This window comes from Chrysemys picta, unplaced genomic scaffold (assembly GCF_011386835.1).
Source record: "Chrysemys picta bellii isolate R12L10 unplaced genomic scaffold, ASM1138683v2 scaf217, whole genome shotgun sequence".
Lineage (NCBI taxonomy): Eukaryota > Metazoa > Chordata > Testudines > Emydidae > Chrysemys > Chrysemys picta.
This window is the reverse complement of record NW_027052924.1, coordinates 18,464-44,110: the sequence shown is the minus strand read 5'-3', so window position 1 is coordinate 44,110 and position 25,647 is coordinate 18,464. Positions and strand designations below refer to the sequence as shown.

The following is a 25,647-nucleotide window of genomic DNA, read 5'->3' as shown; positions in this document are numbered from 1 at the left end:
CCCAGACCTGCGTCTGTGATCTCTAGCAGCAAAGCCACAGGCACTCAATATTAAGAGGCAAAATGCGACCTTGCACAGAAATCACATGTGCTATGTAATGTGAATAGTGTTGTTCACCGTGAAAGAGTATAAGCATTGTTCTGCAAAATGTATCTTTTAAAAAAATTCTCTCCTTTTTTCCCTCCCTCCAGCAGCTGCAAATTCTTCAAGCCTCCCTCCTCCGTCCCGAAGGCTATCACAGATAAGGCATCGGAAAAAGAAGACGCGAGACGAGATGTTCGCAGAAATCATGGAATCCATCTGCAGTGACAGAGCTCATCTGAATGAGTGGAAGGACACCGTTTCAAAGTATAGGAAAGAAGACAGTGAACGTGAGGACAGGAGGGACCAACGTGAGGAGAGGAGAGACGCTCGAGATGAGAGGTGGTGGCAGGAAGATCAGAGGAGGCAGGATGCAACACTGGGGCTGCTGCGTGAGCAAACAGACATGCTCTGGCGTCTGGTGGAGCTTCAGGAACGGCAGCAGGATAACAGAGTGCCACTACAGCCCCTGTATAACCCCCCTCCCCCCTCACCATGTTCCATAGCCTCCTCACCCAGACGTGTAAGAACACGGGGGGGAGGCTCCGTACACCTTCCCATTCCACCCCAGTGGACAGCCCAAGAAAAAGGCTGTCATTTTTTTAACCTTTTTTTAGTGCCTTTTCCTTCCCCCCGATCCTCCTCCCAAACCCCACCCAGGTTCCCTCTCTCTTTTTATAATGTATTAATAAAGAATAAATGATTTTTAAACGATAGTGACTTTATTTGGTTTTAAAGCAAGCTGGGGGAAGGGGGAGGGTGGGTTCCTTACAGAGAATGAGTCAATAAAGGGGGCAGGTTTTCATGAAGGAGAAACAAACAGATATTTCACACTGTAGCCTGGCCAGTCATGAAACTGGTTTTCAAAGCTTCTCTGATGCACAGAGCTTCCTGGTGTGCTCTTCTAATCGCCCTGGTGTCTGGCTGCACGTAATCAGCAGCCAGGCGATTTGCCTCAGCCTCCCACCCCGCCATAAAGGTCTCGCCCTTACTTTCACAGAGACTGTGGAGCACACAGCAAGCAGAAATAACAATGGGGAGATTGATTTGGCTGAGGTCTGAGCGAGTCAGTAACGATGGCCAGCGACCTTTCAAACGGCCAAATGCACATTCTACCACCATTCTGCACTTGCTCAGCCTGTAGTTGAACAGCTCCTGACTCCTGTCCAGGCTGCCTGTGTATGGCTTCATGAGCCATGGTATTAAGGGGTAGGCTGGGTCGCCAAGAATAACTATTGGCATTTCAACATCCCCAACGGTTATTTTCTGGTCCGGAAAGTAAGTCCCTTGCTGCAGCCCTTTAAACAGAGTAGTGTTCCTGAAGACGCGAGCGTCATGAACCCTTCCCGGCCAGCCCACATTGATGTTGGTGAAACGTCCCTTGTGATCCACAAGTGCTTGCAGCACCATTGAAAAGTACCCCTTGCGGTTTATGTACTGGGTACCCTAGTGGTACCCTAGTGGTCCGGTGACAAGATAGGGATATGGGTTCCATCTATTGCCCCACCACAGTTAGGGAATCCCATTGCAGCAAAGCCATCCACTATGGCCTGCACATTTCCCAGAGTCACTACCTTTCGTAGCAGCACCTGAGTGATTGCTTTGGCTACTTTCATCACAGCAGCCCCCACAGTAGATTTGCCCACTCCAAATTGATTCCCGAGTGACCGGTAGCTGTCTGGCGTTGCAAGCTTCCACAGGGCTATTGCCACTCGCTTCTCAACTGTGAGGGCTGCTCTCATCTTGGTATTCTGGCGCGTCAGGTCAGGGGACAGCAAGTCATAAAGTTCCATGACAGTGCCCTTACGCATGCGAAAGTTCCGCAGCCACTGGGAATCATCCCACACCTGCAACACTATGCGGTCCCACCAGTCTGTGCTTGTTTCCCTTGCCCAGAATTGGCGTTCCATGGATAGAACCTGCCCCATTAACAACATGATCTCCAAAGCACCGGGGCCCGCGGTTTGAAGAATTCTGTGTCCGTGTCCATGTCCATGTTCTCATCACGCTTGTCGCTGCGCTGCCACCGCCGCTGCCTCCTCGCCTCATTTTTCTGGTCCTGGCTCAGCATAAACGCCACAAGAACGCGCGAGGTGTTTTCAATGTTCATGACTGCTGTCTTGAGCTGAGCGGGCTCCATGCTTACCGTGGTATGGAGTCTGCAGTGTTCACCCAGGAAAAAAGGCACGAAATGGTTGTCTGCTGTCCGTTGCTTTCATGCAGGGAGGGAGGGAGGGGTGAGGCTGTACCCAGAACCACCTGCGACAATGTTTTTTGTCCCATCAGGCACTGGGATCTCAACCCAGAATTCCAATGGGCGGGGGAGACTGCGGGAACTATGGGATAGCTATGGGATAGCTACCCACAGTGCAACACTCCAGAAATCAACGCTAGCCCCGGAACATGGACGCACACCGCTGAATTAATGTGCTTAGTGTGGCCGCATACATTCGACTTTATACAATCTGTTTCCAAAATTCGAATTATATAAATTCGGATTAATCCCGTAGTGTAGACATACCCTTATAGTTAGAAAGCTTTCCTAATATCTAATCTAAATCTCCCTTGCTGCAGATTTAGCCCATTACTACTTGTCCTGCCTTTGGTGGACATGGTTATGCTTCTACCTAAGGACTGTTCAACCTCTGTGAATACAAGAATCAAAATCCAAGTAACCGCTTCTGATCACCAACTCCTTCCCCTCCAACCCATTGACTTTATCGTGGTCGGTAGCTTTGGCACAGCTTTCTTTCTCTTCTCTTTAGGTCATTCCAAATGAAACTGTTCAATGGCAGGTGCATAATTGATGCTTCCTTTTCTTAGTACATAGAGGCTGAAATATATTTCTGTTAAAAATCTGAAGAATGACATTCACAGAGTGTTAAATGATTGACACTCCAAATGGAACTCAGCACAGCAATTGTTTGCCTATGCTAAGATTTATCGCTTTCTTTTGTAGTAATGCTGTCAATTGTGTACCTCCCACCCATGGAAAATCTTATTTCCTGAAGGAAGCATTTTAGTAGCCTGTAACTTCTTGTGAAAAGATGCAATACTGTATAGGAAGCAGATGAAATATAGGTAGATTAGAATAAGCAGATGTGGAAATATTAAACCATTTCTCAAGTGCCTCCTGTTTTACGTGCACAGCGTTACAGAAGTATTAAGTTCTTGTTTTGGTTCACTTAAATGTTCGGGTAAGTGGACACTTAAAACACTGCAGCTGTGCTGATGCAGTGCTTAAGTGAAGAAACTCCTATGCCAACAGGAGAGCTTCTCCCATCAGTTTAGTTAATCCACCTCCCCAAGACGTGATAGCTGTGTTGATGGGAGAAGCTCTCCCATTGACATGACACTGTCTACACAGGGGATTAGGTCGATGTAACTGCATTGCTCAGTGTGGATTTTTCACACCCCTGAGCAACATAGTTACACCAATATAGGTCTGTAGTGTAGACCCGACCTTTATTTCCAGAAAGTAATATTGTACTATGGCTAACACATTTTCCCTTTCATCTGGATGTTGTCTTGGAGACCACCCTGGCAACAATCAGAGTCTTAGAGGCAATCCAAAGAAACTCCCCGCTTGTCTGCTGAGGAGCAAGCCAAATTCCAGCTGGACAACACTCTGGGTGGCACGTCGGAGGTGATCCATCGCAAGGCGCTGCAGAGGATATATGCTGACAAAGCGGCCGACATCATAGACGGGCTGAGGAAAGATTCATTTGTTGCCGTTCCTATTGTGCTGAAATGGTACTTCCCAGGTTTCGGCATTATTACTTGTGTTTGAGTAAAACTCATCGTATGCTAGGCACTATCCAAACGTATAATACACACAGAGGCTCCAGTTGAGGAAAGCATACAGTCTGAGAAATGCAGATGCTTTTTATGTTCTAATAAGTGGTTGCGTTTCATAGTACCCAGCTACTATTGTGTTTAGTAAAGCCAAAACATCACTGGCCCTGCTGGCAGGATAAGGATTTTTTATTTTTCCTACCCAAGATAGGGCAGTCTTGAGTTCAAAAATCAAGCTGGGGTGGGGTTCTGTATTGTCAGTTTTGGACACAAATGAGTTTGATCCCATTATAAATCCCATCTGTGAAAGTGAAAAAGACTTTGAAGTGTAGAGTCTGTATTGGATTCAGGTTCCAACTCAAAAATTACTGTGTTCTACTGCCAGCCTCCTGATCAGAAAAAGGAAGTGAGTGCACAATATTGAGGGGGGGCCAGAGACCACTCTCTTGAATAATAGTTATAACGGGCAATTTCAACTCCCCACATATAAAATGTCAACCTCTGGAGAAGGTGAGGAGAAGGAGTTTTTCAATATTTTAAATGATTGCTTCTTGTAATAGCTAGTCTGTAGCTACACAAGAGGAGAGGTTATTGATTTAGCCCTGAATAACACTTAGATTCTGAATCAAGAAATAACTATGGTCAAACCATTGAGTGGTAGCGATCACAATATATATCAGTCCAGCATCCTTGGTGGAAGGGATCATACCAAAAATTAGTACTGTGATATGAGACGTAGGAAAGTGGAAGCTAAGTCAAAAGTTGGACACTTTTACAATCTTTAAAGCATAGGTTCCTGATCTATAGACTACAGGTCGTCAATGTGGTCTTGAATAGAAAGAGAGGTGGTTGACAGAATCTTCTTATACAGCCTCAATCTCTGCTATGAATTGAAGCAAATATGCCATTACTGTATATTTAAAAACTAACAAATCCCCCACCTAGCTGGAATTCTGTGTAGTGGTCACCCTATCTCAAGAAGGACATCTCAGTAATAAAGGACTCAGAAATGAGCATGGAGGGGAAGATGAGGCATGGGAAGACTGAGAAGTGATTGATGGTAATGAGACTGTTTAGGTTTGAGAGATAGTGGTATCACAGGCGTTTTTACAGAGGTATACAAAATCTGATTGCTGCTGCTATTTACCTTTTCATATACGGACAAGGGGATATGAAAATGTGAAAATGAAAGGCAGGAATTGTAAAATTGATGAAAGGAAGTTCTCTTCTCTAGTACCATCTGTGTACGACTTTTTCTCTTGTGTCTTAGAACCTTAGCACAAGACTTTCCGAACTTCCTTAGCTCTTCCTTTTTTTACCCTTCAGGGCAGCCATGGTAGAGTGGAGTAAGAGCCAACCCCCTAGTGGTCACCACGTGTCACTCTTGAGTTTAAGTGCTGTCTTCCACCGTTCCTTGTTGAGCATGGTCAGTGAGCTGTAAAGAGAAGGTGGAAATTGAACTACAGTATTCAAAGAATGTGCCCCTACTAAACCGGCTGAAGGGGATAGTCCATAAATGAATGGAAACTAACCTTTGTGTTCTTTATAGCTTCTCTGTCCTCCTGGCTGGTTCTGGATTTACACAGCAAGAGGCTACAACAGCATTTTGATGGAACCGTGTCATCATACTTTTCCACTTTCCCGATACATCTCTAACAATGGAGAACAAAGGATAATTAGAAATGAAAGTAATTCCCTTTAACATTGTAGTTGCGGATTGTCAGATCTTTATTATGTGGCTCCCTAATGTCCCCGTCAGAATTGGGCCCCGTTATACAAATGCAGAAAGAGAACTCATGTCCGGAAGGACTTGCTTTTATGTTGCATCATGTTGAGGACATCTGCAGTCTCTAGCAGGTTCTCTACTGAGGCAGGGCATAATGTGAGAACTAGACGTAAAGAAACGAGAGATGAAAGGAGAGGGGTAAGACTATGAGAAGGTGCTCTTAGACACCAGGGTGTGGACATGGTATGAAAACTAGATTAGAGGAGGGATATAGGTTTGCGAAGGGACTGCCAAGTAAGAGGTACTTCTGGGATCTGTGTGCTTCTAGACTCCTGGAATGTTCAGCAATTATATCTCTGCAAAGTTCCCATGTCTCATCAAAAGTATGTAGGCTGCCTAGATGTAAATTTCAGAGTAGCAGCCGTGTTAGTCTGTATCCGCAAAAAGAAGAACAGGAGTACTTGTGGCACCTTAGAGACTAACAAATTTATTAGAGCATAAGCTTTCGTGGACTACAGCCCACTTCTTCGGATGCATATGTAAATTGTGATTCCTTAATCCTCAGTGAAGAGAAAGAGCTGTTTTTTTCATTATGTCAAGATGTGAGAGGTCGAGGGTTGTCTGATTCCCAACTTGTGGTGTTTTTCCTTTAAACATGAACAAGTTGGTTACAGTGCACTCTTTGTGAAGTGACAGAATGGACTTCTTTCTTCTAGGTTAGGTATAAGCTGGCTGAGAGGTTCAGAGTTTTGTGTATGCCTGTGTTGCATGGGGTGAAAAGAATATCTAGATACAGGACCATAACAAGTATCAGAGAAGTTTGAGAGCTCTGAAATGTCTGGCAAGTGGTTAAATCCATGTATTAAATAAATTATGGGATGTCACAGATACCAGGGACTCTTTGGGGCAGCAGGTTACAACAGTTGAGATTTCTGTTATTTGTAACTTCTCACAAAGCAGAATTCTGGGATATTGACAATGAACCCAGACCCAGTCCTGGGACTCTGTAGGAGGTATACGGGGGGGGGGGGGGGGGGGGAAAGTTTGGTTTATGTTCTGTTGAATGCCCTCATCATCACCCTGGTTAGTGGGGTATAGCCATGCATTTGTGGCCTATTTAACCTTCTGTAAAATAACATAGCCACAAAACCAATCTAAAGATTCATGGCCATTCCTGGAGAATTTTGCTATGCACGTTGTACCTCATTTGAAGTCCTTCTGAAACTTTCTGCTGTTTCAGTGGGCAATGGGCACTGAGCAGAAGCCTTACTGCCTCCAGCTTGTCTGGTCTAGGTTTTTATCCTACACCCATCAATGTGGTATCTTAGCATCTCGTAGCTTCTGTTTTGTTTTTTGTTGCTGCTAAGGTTAAAGATGAAAGAGGAAGAGTGGCGAGAAGCCCAGAGAGGATTCAACAAGGTCTGGAGGGAGCAGAATGAGAAACATTACCTGAAATCCCTGGATCACCAGGGCATCAGCTTCAAACAGAATGACACCAAGGCCCTGTATGCAATATGTGTAGGCCCTTGACACCAGAACTTGGGTTGTTGTGATGGATAATGTGAACTCTGGCCCTTCCCCCATAGGATTTGGGGTTGTAATGAAAGAGGAAATCCAGTTCACTGGCAGTGCTTTGTACAAGGGTCTTAAAGACGTGGTAAGTTGCATATGTGAGACTCAGCCATGCTCTGTGTATTTTGTCTTCCTCCCTCAGAGGCAAGAGCAGGCATCAGAAGATAATGCTGGAGTACCCATAGGCCCACACCTGTCACTAGCCTATGAGGACAGGCAAATCCTGGAGGATGCTGCTTCTCTTTATCATCCACCACGTGAAACAGCAGACAGGAATTCAGAAAGAGGACAAGTACAAAATCAAGAGTTGCTGGTGCGAGCTCTCAGACGTGGAGGAGGAAATGGATGTGGATGAAGCCACTGGGGCTGCGAAAAAGCACAACGGAGTTGGGGGCAGCCTCCCTAAAGCCAAGCTGCTGTTCAGCAACACAGCGCCCAGAAGCTACCGGGGGGGAGGGGCGGAGGGGGGATGAAGTGTACAACCTCTTCTATGTCATCAACAACTGGTACATCCTCATGCGGCTTCACCAAATCCTATGCTTGCTGCTGCTGAGGATTTGCACCCAGGCTGAGCGGCAAATCGAAGAGGAGAACCGGGAAAGGGAATGGGAGCGGGAAGTGCTAGGCATAAAATGAGACAAGAATGACAGCCCAGTGTGTGGATCTGGTACTTGATCTGTTTCCTGGTGTCTTGAGGAATCTGTGTTCCTCCCTCTCACCTGCCTTTAGGTCTTGTCTCTGTAAAATCCGGTACCTGCATTTTGGTAGTTTCCAAAATGTGAAATATAAGGATGCTGGTGGGCACTGAATGTAGCACAGCATGTTATCAAGGAGGAGATCTCTAGACCTGACCCTGGGGCTTGGAACATCCTACTTCATGGGGCTGTGGGGGAGAGGCGTGGTATTTTGTATTGCTTTAACACTCCTTGCCAGCTGAATTTCTTAATTTTGGGTTGCGCTATTTTTCTACCTCATGAATTTACAAGTTGGATAAAAATCTTCTCTTGCCCCAAGCTTGTTATAAAATATCTCAGTGGAGGAGTCAGCCCCTGGCAATTGACAAAGCAGTCAGTTTTGGCTCTGGTATTAAAAAGTGTGTCTCCTTTTAAACTGGTGTTCAAATGATTTACCGACTAAAGAAAGCAGGGCAGGCCAAACCCAAGTAAGTCCAGGCAGTCCTATGTAGACCAGTAAAGAGCCTCCTTGATCTTCCATTTTCTGTTACAATGTTCGTGTAATCTGAGTGGTCTCAGCAAATATATGTATTTAGAATTCTCCAAGGGCTGGTTTCCTTAGTGGTGATAATGCTACAGTACTAAACTGCCTATGGCTGCCTGTTTCCGGCCAGCTAAAACCGGAGTAAAGTAGCTAATTTGGATTGAAGCAAAGGAGGAAGTGTGGACAATCTTTGTTGGCCTTGAGGGATGCAGAGGTGTTTGAACCTATAACAATTAAAAACAAACAGAAAACACAGAGAACTTTTCAAATTCCCTTTAAATTGGCATTGTTCCTTAACCAGTATTTTTAAAAACTTTATTTTCATCTTCCCTTGATGCCTATACCGCAGTGATGAGTGTTAGTTCAAAACTGGGTGTACCCCGAATGGCTTTTTTCATTTTCCTCCCCTTTTTACTGTGTTTCTGCTACAGCCCACAAAACCTTTTAGAAGCTACATTAGCACATTCAGCTTGGAAAGGCGGTAACTGTCTGTGTAGCTTGCTCTGGATAAGGTGCTGGAGAAACAGGAGACCTGGGTTCTAGTTCGAGCTCTGCTACTTAGTTACTATGTGACCTCAGGCAAGTTGCTTCCCCCAACCCCCTTGGTCTCTGTTTTACATTCTTCAAGGCGGGGCCTAGTTGGTTGTGTGTCTGAATGGTGGCAAGCACAGAGGGGTCGCAGATATAGTTTGGGACCTCTGGGTGCTAGTGAAATACAAGTTAATAATAATGTGCAATGCGTATATTTCATAAGAGCCTTAGGACATATCTGCGTTCATATCTTTTTGGTGAGGTCTCTGCTTTAATGGTGTGCATAATGTTGTTTTGGTAGCAAGAACCTCTTTAGTTCTCTTTAGTTCTGAGAATTTTACCACCTCTGCCCTCCTCCGTGAGGCCTCTGATGGGTTACAGACCTGGCATTAATTTGAAAAGCTCTCATTTAAAGTCTTACAACGTTGTTCCTCATTTTATTGACCATTCTGGTAATTTATCAATTTGTCTGAGACCTTCAACATGTGGCCCTTTTGCTCCCAGAACTCATAGTGGGCCTGTAAGAACTGCCTTTGAGGGGTGTTACAATGTAGTTCATGTTACACCTTCTCTTCCTCTAGTGGATATTGATGTGGAGGATTACTACCCAGCTTTCAGAGGGGTAGCCGTGTTAGTCTGTATCAGTAAAAACAACAAGGAGTCCTTGTGGCACCTTAGAGACTAACGCATTTATTTGGGCATAAGCTTTTGTGGGCTATAACCCACTTCATCAGATGCATGGAGTGGAAAATACAGTAAGCAGGTATAAATATACAGCACATGAAAAGGTGGGAGTTGCCTTACCAAGTGCAGACTGTCCTCCACTATCCAAGAGATGCCTAGTATCAGGTGGGACCACATTTGAAGTGTTCTCTTGCTCTTAGAAAACCTGAAGCATTTGTAAACACAAGGACCAAAACTGTAAGGACTCTTGGAAAAGGTTCTGTATTTCTTTTGAATAACAACTTGCTTCTGGATTTCACACACGCTGGCTGGCTCTTGAAGCTGGTATATTTGTGGCTTTCAGCTGCTTGTTGTCACTTGAACTCTGTAAGCCCAAGTGTCGACTCTCACATGCTGGCTACCTCGATGATCCAATTTCTATGGAGAATTGTTAAGCACAAATTAGAGTATAAAGACAGGGCTAAAAACAAGTTCTTAATTTCAGTTTTGACAGGAAATCGGCAGTCAACCGGCTCTTTATTTAAATTTGGGAATATAATTAATAATTAGAATTTGATTTAATTATTTTTAATTTCCCCTCCACAAACAACCAACTAATCAAGCTTTGGATTTGGTGTAACGATTCCATGGCAAGAGAACTGCCTAACAAGCCCTTCCCGCGTACCTCAATGGTCTAAATCTTTACCAGCTGTCAGGCATTTCCTTCATAATGCTCACTTAAAGGTTATTAATCCGTAGTTACTTTGTATGTGCAACTGTACTTTGCCAGCATCATTATTTATTTTAAAGGACACAATGTTTTCCAATGGGTGTAGGTGTAATTCACAGTAGAAGAGGCTACTATGTTCATAACCTAAATAATTGTTTTTTAGTTTTAAAACTTAGATGGCTAGAATTTTTTTTTTTTTTTTTTTTTTGCTGTGGTTTGACCAGACAGAGGTTTGAAGCAGGAATTTTGAAGGGTATGTTCATTTCTAATCTGCATTGATGGACATATTCTTTAGCTGGTTCTGAGACTTGCGTGGTGCATAGTGGAGAAGAACTGGAAATCTGACCAATTCTGCCACAGCGTATATGTATGCAGGGGAGATAAAATAGTTTCTCATCAATTATAGCTTTTGACATAAGTGTTTGCATGCAAACATGTAAGTCTAGAAGTGCAGGCAAATGATGAAGGCTCAGCTTGGCTTGTTTTGATTAATGTCAAACTCTGCTTGTTGCCACATGGAGAAGTTTATTTTGGAGATTTTCTTAGTGTTCTATTTTGTCTATGGCCTGACTGCAGAAGGCAGGTTGTCCATAGTGCACACTAGTGCAAAGCCCTCTGACTGACTTGGGGAAAGGGGGCTACTGCAGTATACAGTGCACCAAGTCCAGAGGCATTTAAAACCACTTCACTAACTCCTCTTCTCTGTGTCCTTCCTGCTCCCAGCTTCAGCACATAGTGAGCGATGAGATCTGCATGCAGGTGACAGAGCCACTAGTGGCTCAGGGGTGTCAGGAATGGGCCTAAATACTTCTGCCATGGGGTTTAGGGCAGAAGAGGAGGAGCTCTCTTTTGATTCAGCTGATCGAGACTGAAATCTTGTCTCCATCCCAGGATACACCATGGTTGTGTCTTCCTCCTCAGACTCACTCTCGGATGTGCTGCATAGGGGTAGGTTAGCTGCAGGGGGCTGGCTGTCCACGTTGGAGGGCAGCTTTGGTCCAGCACCTTCGTTCTGCCCGGTTGCCTTGTTGTGGCCCATCTCATAAGGGGTGCCTACCAGTTCTCCCACAGGGAGCAAAAGGTTTCTATGCACTGTCTTTATCTGCCCTGGACCCTCTTCAGGTTTAATCTTGTAGACCGGCAGGTCTCCTAGCTTTTCCATCACCAAATAAGGTATTGCCTTCCATCTGTCAGCTATCTTGTGTTTGCCAGCAATACCCAAATTTCGCAGCAGGACTCTGTCCCCCGGCTGGAGCTCTTGTAAACGTACCCTAGCATCATATCGCTGTTTGTTGCGGTCTGCGTTCTTCCGAGCAGCAGATGTAGCTAAGTGATAAGCATCCCGCAGCTTTTCTCTTAGTCGGGATACATATTGCTGATGAGTTTCATAGCTATCTCCATCCTCTGATACACCAAAGCACAGGTCTATGGGTAATCTTGGTTCTCGTCCAAACATTAAGAGATATGGGGTGACTCCTGTAGCATCATTCTTTGTGGCATTGTAGGCGTGCACCAGAAATGCGACATGTTGGCTCCAGGTTGTCTTCTGCTCTGGCCGCAAAGTCCCCAACATATCTAATAGGGTTCGGTTGAACCTCTCTGGCTGAGGATCACCTTGTGGGTGATAAGGCGTTGTCCTAGACTTTTTAATTCCCGCTATCCTCAGCACCTCCTTCAGAAGATGACTCTCAAAGTCCCGCCCCTGATCCGAGTGTATCCGGGCTGGAAATCCATAAACTGAGAAATATTTCTCCCACAGTACTCGAGCAACAGTGGTGGCCCTCTGATCACGCGTGGGATATGCCTGCGCATATCGCGTATAATGGTCAGTCACTACTAGAATGTTCCCAATATTCCTCTTGTCTACTTCTAAAGACAAGAAATCAATGCATACCAGCTCCAGAGGTTTGTTGCTGGTGATATTCTTCAGATATGCAGCCCTCGTGGGCAGAGTTTTCCTTTGAACACATCGAGCGCAGGTCTCACATTTCCTGCGAACATCTTCAGCCATCCGAGGCCAATAGAACCTACTACGAATAAGTTCCAGGGTCCTCTCCATCCCTAAATGTCCAAAGTCATCATGCAGGGCCCTCATGGCCAGGGCTCTGTACTCTTTTGGCAGCACTAGCTGTGCTCGTTGCTTTTGTAAAGGGTCTGTGGTCACTCGGTGTAGTACTCCCTGAATCAGTTTTAGTTTGGTCCATTCTCTCAATAGTAGTTTACCCTCCGGGTTAGGTGGGACAACCACAGCTGGGCTTCGCCCCTCCCTTTTTGCAAGTAGTGTATCACGAATGTCAATATCTTGCAGATGGGCTTCCTGCCAGTCAGCCGCATTGAGCATGGGCAAAGGAGATTGGTCCAACGCAATATAGTTCACTGAAGCAGAAGGCACGCATTCAGGGGGCAGGCCCAAAGCTTCTGCAGCACATCCATGAAGACTCTCCTGGGACTCTGGTTCCCGGCGACTCACACTGCAAATAGCCCTCACTCCATCTGTGGGTATCACAGCAACTCCTGGTGCCTGTGGACGCCTGGACAATGCATCTGCTCTACATTGCTTCTCCCTGATCGGTATTGAATGCTGAAGTCATAGCTAGCCAAAGCGGCCACCCATCTTTGTCCTGTAGCATCCAGCTTAGCACTTGTTAACACATAGGTCAGTGGGTTGTTGTCCGTCCACACTTGGAACTGAGCACCATATGAGTAGTCTCGAAATTTCTCAGTGATGGCCCATTTCAAGGCCAAGAACTCCAGCTTGTGGGTGGGATAGCGAGTTTCACTATCAGACAGTCCTCTGCTGGCAAAGGCTACAGGTTTACGTCTTCCTTCCACTTCCTGGTACAGTACTGCTCCCAGACCCTCCAAACTGGCATCAGTATGCAGGATAAATGGCTTGCTTGGATCAGCAAAGACTAGGACCGGAGCATGAGTTAGGCATGTAATGATTTCTCGAAAAGCCCTTTCACATCTCTCATCCCACCGTGGCCCAAATGGTTCGAAGGGGCCATAGTGTCTCTGCACAGGAGGCTTTGGGGACCTCCCCTTATTCTTGGTCTTAGATTTGTTCCTGCTGGACTGGTATCCCCTGGTAAGATCATTCAGAGGTTTTACAATCGTAGCATAGTTCTTCACAAATCTGCGGTAGTAGCCACTAAACCCAAGAAAGGTCTTGAGTTCTCTGTAGTTACTTGGACATGGCCATGTAGTGAGGGCTTCTATTTTATCGGGATCAGTACTCACACCCTCTTGGGACACGATGTGACCCACATACTTCACTGAGGTCCTGCAGAACTGGCATTTGTCAATTGAAAGCTTCAAACCATAATCCTCTAACCTATCAAGCACTTTAAGAAGTCTTTCTTCATGCTCCTCCAAGGTTCTTCCAAACACAATCAGGTCATCCAAATAAACTAACACTTGCAGTAAATTCATGTCTCCCACAACTTTCTCCATAAGACGTTGAAATGTGGCAGGTGCTCCAGAAATCCCTTGGGGCATGCGTTCAAACTGATAAAACCCTAATGGGCAGATGAAGGCTGTCTTCTCCTTATCTTCTTCACCCAGAGGGATCTGGTAGTATCCACTCCGAAGATCCAACACAGAGAACCACTGGCTTCCCAGCAAACAGTCTAAGGCATCTTGGACTTGGGGCATTGTGTACTGGTCAACCACAGTACGGCGGTTTAGGGTGCGGTAGTCAATACACATCCGGATTTTCCCATTCTTTTTACGGACCACCACAATGGGTGAGGCGTATAGGCTGCGGGACTCTGTAATGATGCCATTCGCAGCCAGCTCCTGAAGATGTTGTCGCACATCTTCCATCTCGGAGAGGGCAATTCTCCTAGATCTCTCCCTGAAAGGTCGAGAGTCATGTAGTCTGATGTTGTGCTCTACTCCTTTTGCACATCCCACATCCCACTCATGCAATGAGAACACCTTGGATCTTTCACAAAGTTTCCTCCTCAGGCGATCTTTCCACTCCTCGGACAACGGTGAATCTCCAAAGTCAAACTTTGCAGGGTCTATTGTCGGAACTTGAGTCTCACACTGGGGTTTTACAATTGATTCAGGCTCAAAGAGATCTGCTATCTTTTGTCCTTGCTTCACAACAACATCTCGACTTGTTTCATTAGCAATCAGTATAGTCACCTTTTCCTGGGCTTCAGCAGGTAGGGTTATGACTCCACTGGGGACCAGCACTCCTTCTGGGAGCTCTCCTTCAACCGACTGCTTTACCATTGCTAATGCCCCTTTACTGCCTTTCAGCCGGGTACTCATGACAAGCACTTCTTGCTCCGTCCTTGCAGGCACTACTAAGGGGGTTGTGCCCATGTACTTCAGTGCCCCAATCGGTAGCTCAGATGTCTCCTTTTTAGCACCCTCAATCTTCCTATAGGCTTCAGCACAAAGCGTATGGATCATCAGGGTATTCAGGTACTGGTCCCCAGCCCGTCGTCTGCAGTAATCCGCAAGCACCTTGAAGAGACTGGAGTTGGTCCCTATCAGCACAGACACATCAGAGGTCCCTTTAGGGTCAGGGCATATTAATGCAGCTGTGTCCACCTCTTCTCTTACCCCAGCAACCTCCTCTGGGAATTCCAGGTGCACTATGACATACCCTTGGTAGGGGTATTCATCCATGCTGAGGCCACACAGACCAACGCCAGTCAGTGGCTGTATAGGCAGGTGCCTAAGCATTTGTTGGTAGAATGACTGAAATATAATAGTCACTTGAGATCCAGTGTCAAGCACGGCTTTACACTCCTCCCCTTCAATCTTCACCATGACCTCTGCTCGAGGCCCTATCAGTCCTGCGGGGATCCCAGCTGGACGGTCTGTTCTGGGGGAATCTTCAAATCCTGCAGGCCTGGGTGGTCCCCATCCCCGGACTCTCTGGCAGCTACCGGATCTCTCCCAACTGATCCTCAGCTTTCCATACACTAAGGAGGGGTTTTCTTCATTATGGCACTTGGCAGCACTGTGTCCATCCTGACCACATCGGTAGCAGAAGAATTGTCCTTTCCCCCTTCGCCCAGATGGGATGGTGGCTCTAAATGATGACTTCTCCATCGCCACAGTCAGAGGCTCCTTATTCCCGGAAGTCTTAGCTCGGTCAATGGTGCTTTGCAGTTCAGCTATCCGTTCTGTCAGGACCTGCACTTGTTGGGCAAGTTCCTCTGGGGTGCTCACCATCAGTACACTGGCCGTTTGCAGTGGTGTTGTGCCGGCTGGCTCCAATGTTTGGGCTTCCCAAAACTCGCTGGCAGCCTGCCTTTCTTCCTCTTCTCTGACCTCCTTTATCAGCTGGGAATAACTTGGGGGATGTTCCCGTCGTTCTCTTAGCCGGAGATGGAGTAGAATCGCGTTCTGATACTGAGCTCCTCTTACAATTTGAGCCAGTCTGGTCCGATCCATCTGTTCAGCAGTCACTGCACCCCTCATGACAGCTCTCTGAAGCAGTCTCTCCAGCCTCTGTATATAGGCTGAAATCTTCTCGCCAATTTGCTGTCGGGAATTAAGGAACTTACAGTAACTGTCTTCAGGGCCCTCTACACTCCCAAAGGTATGATCAAGGGCCTCCAGGCAGTCCTTCACACTGACCCCAGGGTCAATGAGCTTCAGGGTGCGAATCACATCTAATGCTGGGCCACTAAGGCTCTCTATTAGACATCTTCGCTTTTCTGCATCAGGTACGGCCCACTCCTGCAGCATTTCAGTGGTATGCTCCAACCAGGGTTCGAACTCCTCTGCCCCAGCAAATAACCTTAACTCACGACAAGAGTTTGACCTAGCATGGGACAACACAACCTTTTCCAATATTTGCCCCAGTGCTTTTGCCCAATCATTGGCTGAGGCTGTGGCCCCTGAGCTAGAGGCTGCAGGGCCGGGGCCCAACAAACCTGACATATTAGCCATTATACAAACAGTAATTTCCTCAAAATATAAACATAATTGTTTCCCAATGCAGTGGAACACTCAACAGGTGCTTGCGACGGGTACTGACCCAGGGAATCCCGGACGAGCCCCCAAAAATGTAACCCTTCTGCCCATCTAAGTTGGCAGCAACAAGGGCCGGGTTCTGTATCTAGGGGTTCCGTTTCAATAACGCAATGCAAAACCGGCTCGAGCCCCCACCCAGTGACCTGGGACAATTACGTACCACCCCCTGGGCGCCTCTAGGAGGCAATACTTCCCCTCTCGCAAGCACGGAGTCTGAGTGTAACAGAAAATGTTTAATAACATGAGGTAAACGACATCAGCATTAAATTGGAAAAACAACACAAACAGGCTTCATGAGCAAAAAACCCACCCCAGCAAATTGGGCTGTGTCCTTTCCCTTTGGTTCTTGAAACCAGCAACCCAAGAATCACCAAGGTCCCAAAAGTCCAACAACCCCAAAGTCTCTTGGGTCCAGCAACCCAAGGATCACTAAAGTCCCAAAAGTCCAACAACCCCCCAAAGTCTCTGTCCCTGGTCAGTGCAGCCCCAGAGTTCAAGCGGGGGGGGGGGAGAAAAGGCACGCAGGGTGTTAAGGGGCACCTTACGTGATCCGAGGCTGACTGGCTGCCTCTCCGTGGGGTTCCACCGCAGCCTTCTCCACGAGCTGCTCCACTCCACCAGCTGTCCCGTGAGCCGCTCCCGCCGTCCACGAACTGTTCTGGCAGCTGCTCCGCTCTGCTCACCGACCTGTGAGCCGCTCAGCTCTGCTCCACTTCAGCTGTTCCTTGGGCCGCTCCCACAAGGCTCCGCTCCGCTCTGCTCGCTGCTTCTCCAGCCGCTCCGCCCTGCTCACCGACCTGTGAGTCACTCAGCTCCACTCCAACCGTCCCTGTGAGGCTCCACTCTGTTAGCTGCTCCGCCAGCCACTTAGCAATATAGGTTCAGGCTCCCCCACTAGTTAACACAGTCTCAGTGATCTCAGCTCTTAATAACTTTAGCTCTTTTGTGATTTCAGCCCTTAGCAATTTCAGCTCATAGGGGAGCCCCAGTGCTAGTGCACCATTGGCCCAAAGTGAATTCAGCTCAGCAGCCTGTAACTAGACTCCTAATAGAATCAAAGTTAGCTCTGACATTCAACAGTGGAGAGAGGAGGTAGTGCAATTGGTGTTTCAAACCCTCAAAGAGGGCCCATACCATCAGATATAAATACCTGACCCCATCCTCTCTCCATTCACTGGGTTTTGTAACCCATGCCCCTTGTCAAGCAAGTGCTACTTAGGTAATGGTGAAGGGCTCCCTCAGTCCTTCTGTCATACAACAGTTCCACTGGCCTTGATTCACAGAATCAGGGTAACAAAACTTTATTCTTCCTGCCCCAATAACAGAGAAACTGGGGATCCCACACCAGCCCAAGTAACCACTTTGAGTTGCTGTTGTTTCATGCCAGGCGAGTGGGTGTGCCTATGCAAACCAGATCAGCCCCTGGAGTTCTTTTCCACATTCGCCATAATTCACCACCAGATGTCAGGGTAGAGCTCATCCTGACTCTGCTTACATAGTTTTAAAACTTAGATGGCTAGAATTTTTTTTTTTTTTTTTGCAAAAAGAAGAACAGGAGTACTTGTGGCACCTTAGAGACTAACAAATTTATTAGAGCATAAGCTTTCGTGGACTACAGCCCACTTCTTCGGATGCATATAGAATGGAACATATATTGGCCAAACCGGACAGTCTCTACGCAAAAGAATTAATGGACACAAATCTGACATCAGGAATCAAAATACTCAAAAACCAGTGGGAGAACACTTTAACCTGTCTGGTCATTCAGTGACAGACCTGCGGGTGGCTATATTACAACAGAAAAACTTCAAAAACAGACTCCAAAGAGAGACTGCTGAGCTAGAATTGATATGCAAACTAGACACAATCAACTCCGGTTTGAATAAGGACTGGGAATGGCTGAGCCATTACAAACATTGACTCTATCTCCCCTTGTAAGTATTCTCACACTTATTATCAAACTGTCTGTACTGGGCTAGCTTGATTATCACTTCAAAAGTTTTTTTTCTCTTAATTAATTGGCCTCTCAGAGTTGGTAAGACAACTCCCACCTGTTTATGCTCTCTGTATGTGTGTATATATATCTCCTCAATATATGTTCCATTCTATATGCATCCGAAGAAGTGGGCTGTAGTCTGAGATTAACTCCTCAATGGCCTGAACTTCAAGGGAAGAGAACTGGATGTTGCATACATCCTGACCGGAGTGGTGCATTTAAAGTTACATGCTCAGATATGTCGTGAAACCAGAGGTGTCTATCACAACTGGATTCTCAGCAGAAACAACACAATTTTAACATGTTCCCCTTCCTTTTTTGTAAATAAATGTACATATTGTCAATTTTTTTCCTTTTTTTATTAAAGGAAATATGCTTGATGTGCTAGTATAACTGTACCAGCTTCTTGTGTACCATAGTACCAGGTGGCTTGAGAGTTAGTACCAACAAACAGACCTATGGAGACATTTATTACACTTTTTACCAAAGAGAGTTATCGTTGTAGTGCTTTTGTGTGGAAATTGTTCTCTCCTTTCTTTTGTAAATAAAAATACATCTTGGTTCTTATTGAGGAAGACACTCGCTCACCCACGGCCCTGTTCCTGTTCTGAAAGGCACCATGCAGTTTGCAGTGCGGAGAGGGGACATTTGACCATTTTATTATTGGCTTCATATTCTGAAGTGTTGCTGAGCTACCTAGCTGGGGTTGATTGTGCTTATGTATTTTCCCTCTCGGTATTGGAGAGAACATTCTAAGTACCAAACCAGTATTTCATTAGAGCTGCTTTGTGTCTATGTCTCTGTGTGTGTGTGAGAGAGAGAGAACGGCAAGGCGGGTAGGCTGTGTGATGCATTTCACTAGTGAAATCCACAAATGGGATATATATATATTTTTTAAGCATAGAAGTATAGTGCTGGCAGATATTTAAGCATTGGAAGATTTTGGTTTTCAGACAAGTTGGCATGGACTTCGTAAGCCACGACAGACCCAACTGCACTGTCTCTCCTCAAAGGAGGCATCCTTTCCTTGCACAAAACAATGCTGCCAGTTGTGCCCGAACAGCTTCCGTGTCCCAGCTGGAGAGCTGTGAATGCAGCTCTGCTGTTTTTCAAAGTCCACTTCTGAAATCTGTCCCAGGGATTTCAAGACAGCTGGTTGTCCCCTCAGAACTGAGTTCTCTTCCCTTCCCCGGCAGAGAGATGGAGAAATTGGGGAGAGAGGGTCGGGGGAAGGCAATGGCTCCAGCCTTTGTGCAGCTGGGAGAGCAGAGTGGTGAAAATGCATGGCCTATAAAGGTCACTAGTCATTGGCAGCCAATGTACAGAGAGTAATTCCAGCCATTGTGATGAATGGGAGCCTCCTATGGAGAGAGGAAAAGAGAGTAAAGAGCCCACGGGGGAGTTTTCAGAGTTTGCCAGCAATAAGTTACCTGTCCCGTTTCTCCTCCTTTTGCTGTGTTCAGACAGGAAGGGGGTTTTATTGTGTCCTCTTCCATTTCAAAGGTTTTAAACACGCTCCCCTGTGCCTCACCCCACCCTCAGGTGTTTCTTTTTAATATATGTTAAAGCTGATCTGGAAGTGGAAGTCAGGATGATTTAGACTTTACCAGCTTGGAAGTAACAGCTGCTGCTGCTTTGTGGGTGTTTTGTCCAAGAGTCCGTGCCTGCATGTTATTTGAGCGGAATGGGATTAACATGGCGGGATTCCTGCTGGTCAAGGTACCCAGGAAAAAAACCCAATAAAACACAAGGCGATCTCCTCCTGCAGCAGGGTTTTCACCTACAGGTTGTGGAAGCAGAGAAAGAACTGACAGAAAGGAACTGCAATGCATGACAGCTCGTTAGCAAGAGTCCGGCTAACTGTAATCCTAATAACGCGAGATTTGTAGAAGCGAGGATTGTGTGAGGCGGGTGGGAAAGAACTGTGTGTGAAGTCGTTGTGACCTTGTATAGATAAGGTATAGAAAATATTGTATGTTGGCTAGAGTCAAAACAAGTGAGGAAATAAGATATCAAGATGTCCTATGTATAAACAAAATGCAGCTGTCCCTCATTATTTCTGTAATGAAAGATATAAATGCTTGCTGTAATTAGTTACCTGAGAGAGACCTGCTTAGCTCTCTCCCTCTGCACAATTGTGCGAGTTAATAAAGCATCTGACTTGCTGTACCTAAACAAAAGAATGAGAACTCTGTTTTTCTGCGACAAGCTTTCATCCCTCCCGATGTCTGACTTCTGAGCTCCATGCTCTGATCCCAGCCTGTACAATAGCAAGATTTCTTTTTACTTTAAATTGCTTTTTATATTCTGTAATGTGATCCTTGGCCACCTATCCATGTGATGATTTCTATACAAATGTAAACTTGACTGTAGTGCAGTATTTCCATTAAAATATCAGGGCTAATCATTGTGTACAGATTTTTCTTCCTTCTTGATCATACACAATGAGATTTTGACACACACTCTCCTGAGGAAAGGGAGGAAGATGCATCTGATGGAATCACTCCTTTAATAAAAACAGAAGTAGAGGTGGTGGGAGAAGATAGTAGTAGACCTGAAAGTTTGATCTCTGTTTAGGACCCTCACAAATGACCAATGTTTGACTTACCCTAGCAGATAAATGTAAGGGTATCGCCTCTGGATTCCAGATACTAATTTGTAAGCAATTCCCAGTTCCTGTTCAGAGGTTATAAACTCTTTTTATTTTGTAGCAGTTGCAACATTCTGTGGTGGTCGAGAGCTAATAATTAGCCACCTCTTCCACTGGAGTTGGGAGGTTGCCCCCCTCCCCCCCCAAATCCCTTGAGTCATTCTGGGAAACGGGGTAATACAATTTACCAGCCAGTGGAAATGTCAAAAAAAAAAAATCTCCCTCCGTCTTGTTAGCAGCCGGGCTGTTAAATAACAAATCAATCCTTTTTGGTTCCTTAACAAATTAACAGTTCTCTTTAGCCTGATTCTTTTTTGATTTACAGCTGTCTTCAGCACTCCCTTTGCCTACATCCAGTGCTTGGAGATTGAGGTCTATCACAAACACAGTCGTGGTGTTTAGGGCCACTAAACTCCCAGCCCCCTTGACGTGAACGTTGCATTTTTTTTAGCCTAAATGGTAACATTGAACTTTATATGGCTCAGTATTTTGTGGAAGAGTTTAATAGTTTTTCCTCCCTGCTTTCTGTCTCTTCCCGTTGGGTGAGGAAGCCCCATGAGGTAATTGTGTTGTATAAATACACAGGTAGAACTACCAGAAAAGCTCAACCAGCTGTCATTGGGTATCCAAAGCAATAAGCTAAGGAGCACTGAATACAGACTGTAAGTCTATTAGTAACGAATCGGGGGACCCGAGAGATGCAAATAGTGGCGATGTCTGAAGGTGCTCTAAGTTACTGGATAGCCTGTCTGGTTTTCAACAGTGCTTTGAGCCTCCCTTTGAAGTCACCCCTTTTGGACTCTGAATTTAGGGATGCCAGCTAGCAAGGGTCATAGAGCACAATGATCCCTTCTGGCCTTAGAAGCTTGTCTGACTGCCTGTATAACCCAGAACTTCCCCCAAAACATTCCTTTGGAACTGCAGCTTAAAAAGAAAAAAATCCCCAAAAGATGCGTGTGGAAGTGCAGCCCACTGCCCCACATGCATGTCTGTAAAGCTGGGCCGTTGGAGTACTTTCAAGGGAGCCAGAAGATCTGGTGAGTGCTGTCTTGACTCAGTGACGCTGCCAAGCGTGTTTGTGTGGCCAGACCAGGAGCACTGCAGCGTGTGCGCCAGCAGTTGGTGACAGGTCAGCAAAGGTTTGTGACTTCAGGGTAGCCATTCTGTGTCTCCAGGCAGTTTCTTGCTTGTCTCTGTAAGGGCTGCCACATCTTACTGAAGGCTGAAAATCTGAGGAAGCATTTGCTTCTCTGGTGCTTAAAGCTGCAGTGCTGTCAAAAGTTCTAAAGAATCTGTTGTTCCTTCCTCTCCCAGGCAAAACCAGATTTCTGTATCTAGGTCAAGCAAAACAGCTGCTCGTAAACCACCGTGTTTGCCTTTGCACTCTGTGATGGCCCTGGCATGCTGGATTAGTGACATGGTACTTTAGGCAATTAATCCTGGCATTGTCTGGTAATCAGAGGAGTTTCACCATGGGGTGATTTAAAACTTCTCACTCTCAGCTTCCAGGAATTTGACCTTTCGACCCGTAAGCACACATGGAGACTTTTCCCAGTTGGGTGGTGTGACGTTATTGATATAATCTGGGACCATATAGATCATTGTTGCAACCAAGGTCCTGTAGTGGCACGCAAATCTTGTATAAAGGGGGTCAAATGGGGTGTCTAAGACAAGGTTATGGATTACTGGTTATGATTATGCTGTCTATATGTGTGTATCCACTTTGTAGTTGAAGTTATAAATATTGGCTCTATACTGTCTGTATTTCAAACTTATGCTATGCTGCTGGGTGACATCCCAGACAAACTGGTGTTAGCTCTGCCTAGCCTGCTTGATGGCCCATTAAGGACCATCAGCTATACAATGGACCCATTGAGAGAAAGCAAATATGCCTTGAGACTCAGCAAAGTATGCAGGAACTTCCCCATGTGACTCCAGACTCCATTTTGCTGTAATTTTCCACAGTAAGAACACAGGTGTTCTTAAACCTGGAAAAGACTATATAAGGCTAATGCCTCATCTCCATCTTGTCTTCAATCCTGCTTCATACCTCTGGAGGAACTTTGCTACAAGCTGAAGCTTTGAACAAAGGACTGAGGACCCATCCCAGCGGGGGATGTATTCCAGAGACTTGATTTGAACCTGCAGTTTATTCCATCGCTGCTGCAAGCCTGAACCAAGAACTTTGCCATTACTGTATGTAATTGATTCCATTTAACCAAGTCTAACTCTCATCTCTATCTTTTTCCTTTTATGAATAAACCTTTAGATTTTAGATTCTGAAGGATTGGCAACAGCGTGATTTGTGGGTAAGATCTGATTTGTATATTGACCTGGGTCTGGGGCTTGGTCCTTTGGGATCAGGAGAACCTTTTTCTTTTACTGGGGTATTGGTTTTCATAACCATTTGTCCCCATAACGAGTGGCACTGGTGGTAATACTGGGAAACTGGAGTGTCTAAGGAGATTGCTTGTGAGACTTGCGGTTAGCCAGTGGGGTGAGACCGAAGTCCTCTTAGTCTGGCTGGTTTGGTTTGCCTTAGAGGTGGAAAAGCTCAACCAGATGGAAAAAACCCAGCCTTGGCCTGTAACTGCCCTATTTGAGCAATTTGTCCTGAGTTGGCACTCTCAGTTGGGTTCCGCCAGAACCGCATTGTCACAGGTAGTAGAGAATCTGTTGGAAGTACATGGTCCCCTGCCACCACTCCCAATGGGCTAATTCCCTTCCCTGGGTAGCCTTGAGAGACTCTTCCACCAACTCCCTGGTGAACATAGATCCAACCCCTTGGATCTTAAAACAAGGAGAAATTAACCACCCCCCCCCCCCATCCTTTCTCCCACCAACTCCTGGTAGATCCAGATCCAATCCCCTTGGATCTAAAAACAAGGAAAAATAAATCAGGTTATTAAAAAAGGCTTTTAATTAAAGAAAAAGGTCTAAATCATCTCTGTAAACTCAGGATGGAAAATAACTTTACAGGGTAATCAAACTTAATGAGCCCAGAGGGACCCCCTCTAGCCTTATGTTCAAAGTTACAGCAAACAGAGGTAAACACCTTAGCAAAAGGTACATTTACTAGTTGGGAAAACAAAGATAAAACTAATACGCCTTGCCTGGCTGTACTTACAAGTTTGAAATATGAGAGACTTGTTCAGAAAGATTTGGAGAGCATAGATTGATGTCTGGTCCCTTTTAGTCCCAAGAGCGAACTCCCCCCAAAAACAAAGAGCACAAACAAAAGCCTTTCTCCCACCAAGATTTGAAAGAATCTTGTTCCCTTATTGATCCTTTGGGTCAGGTGTCAACCAGGTTACCTGAGCTTCTTAACCCTTTACAGGTAAAAGGATTTTGAAGTCTCTGGCCAGGAGGGATTTTATAGTATTGTACACAGGAGGGCTATTACCCTTCCCTTTATAGTTATGACAAAACCCCTTTCACTAAAATGTCAAGTCTCGCGAACCCCTTCCTCAAAATAAATATTGCCAGGGATTTTCTCCTTTACCTGAGTATAAATTATAAAAACAGTAATCTGGGAAATATAAAATTTGTTTTGATGACAAGCTTATTGCACACTTCATTATTAATTATTATTTATCATTACAGTATTTTATTACATTATGAAAACGGCAACACTCTTCCAAGATCTTACTTTCATAGCTTGTATCACTTTGAATAATTCTGTTATAAAACAAGGCTCCTACGTTTCATGCTGTTTCACACCTGATACTCCTTGATGAAGGTATTTAAGAAGTCAACTTAGAGTTCCTTCTACACAAGCATTGAGGTCTTGAGCAGTCCAGACAAACAACGCATGTTACAACAAAGCTTAAACTTGTTCTTCCTAATAATTTTAAAAACAATATTAGCTGCCTGTTTAATTTTAAAAACAGGAAAAAATATCCACCTCCCTTTGCATTTCTTATAAGGAGTTTTGAAGTTTAAATCTCAGTGTGATAGAGATGCTTGCTTTGATCTGCTTCGCTCTTGGACGTCCAGGGGCTCCGGGCTGCTGGCCCCATGCTGCCCGGGGTCCCTAGGGACAGCTCTGTCCGCCATTAGGGAATTTTTTCCCCGCGGACAACCTGTAACATTTCGCGAACCCCAGTTTGGGAACCACTGTACTAGATTAATTCACCAACACTGCTGCTGTACGTCTGATGTGCAGCGTGTAGTCTGCTGAAGAGCAGATTCGATACGAGCTGTGGCTTCACTCTTCTCTTCCCTGAGCTCTCCTACTGAGAGGTGAAGAAGAGAAGTTCGTTCTTGCTTTGAGTCCAATAGCTTGGTGCATTGTTCAAGGATCTCCTATATAAAGATGCTACTTATCATCTGTCTACATCTTTATAAGGCCCCCATCAGTGCAGTATTTGAGTGCCTGTTTCCGCCCAAGTTGCATAACCTCTCTGCCTGTTTACACAACAAGGACATCTATCACTGTCTTTAATGTTGAGAAGGTAAGAGTTTGATTTCAGGTTTTGGATGAGGACAAAATGGAGCCTTGATTACATGCCAGGCGTCTGCTCGTGGAGGTGAGGCTGAACATGACGATGATGTTTTTTTGGATTTGCAGCGTTCGCCTCTGCAGCAGGTTGCCCAGCTCTACTGTCCAAGAGAGGAAGCTCATCCTGGGCTCATGTAATTTTGATCCCGCCCCCTCTTGATAGGGCTGCCTGCCAGAGGTG

The 25,647-nt window shown here is 45.6% G+C and overlaps 1 long non-coding RNA gene and 1 pseudogene across 1 annotated transcript; one reads left to right on the top strand and one right to left on the bottom strand.

Moving 5' to 3' along the window:
- Positions 1-784: 784 nt before the first annotated feature.
- Positions 785-17,488, bottom strand: LOC135978335 (uncharacterized). Its single transcript, XR_010595754.1, has 4 exons — positions 16,865-17,488; positions 9,728-10,024; positions 5,409-5,528; positions 785-5,311 (listed from the first exon to the last, which is right to left on the bottom strand). It is a non-coding gene; the product is annotated as an uncharacterized LOC135978335 (long non-coding RNA).
- LOC135978339 (paired amphipathic helix protein Sin3a-like) lies at positions 6,977-7,981 on the top strand (annotated as a pseudogene).
- Positions 17,489-25,647: the final 8,159 nt, after the last annotated feature.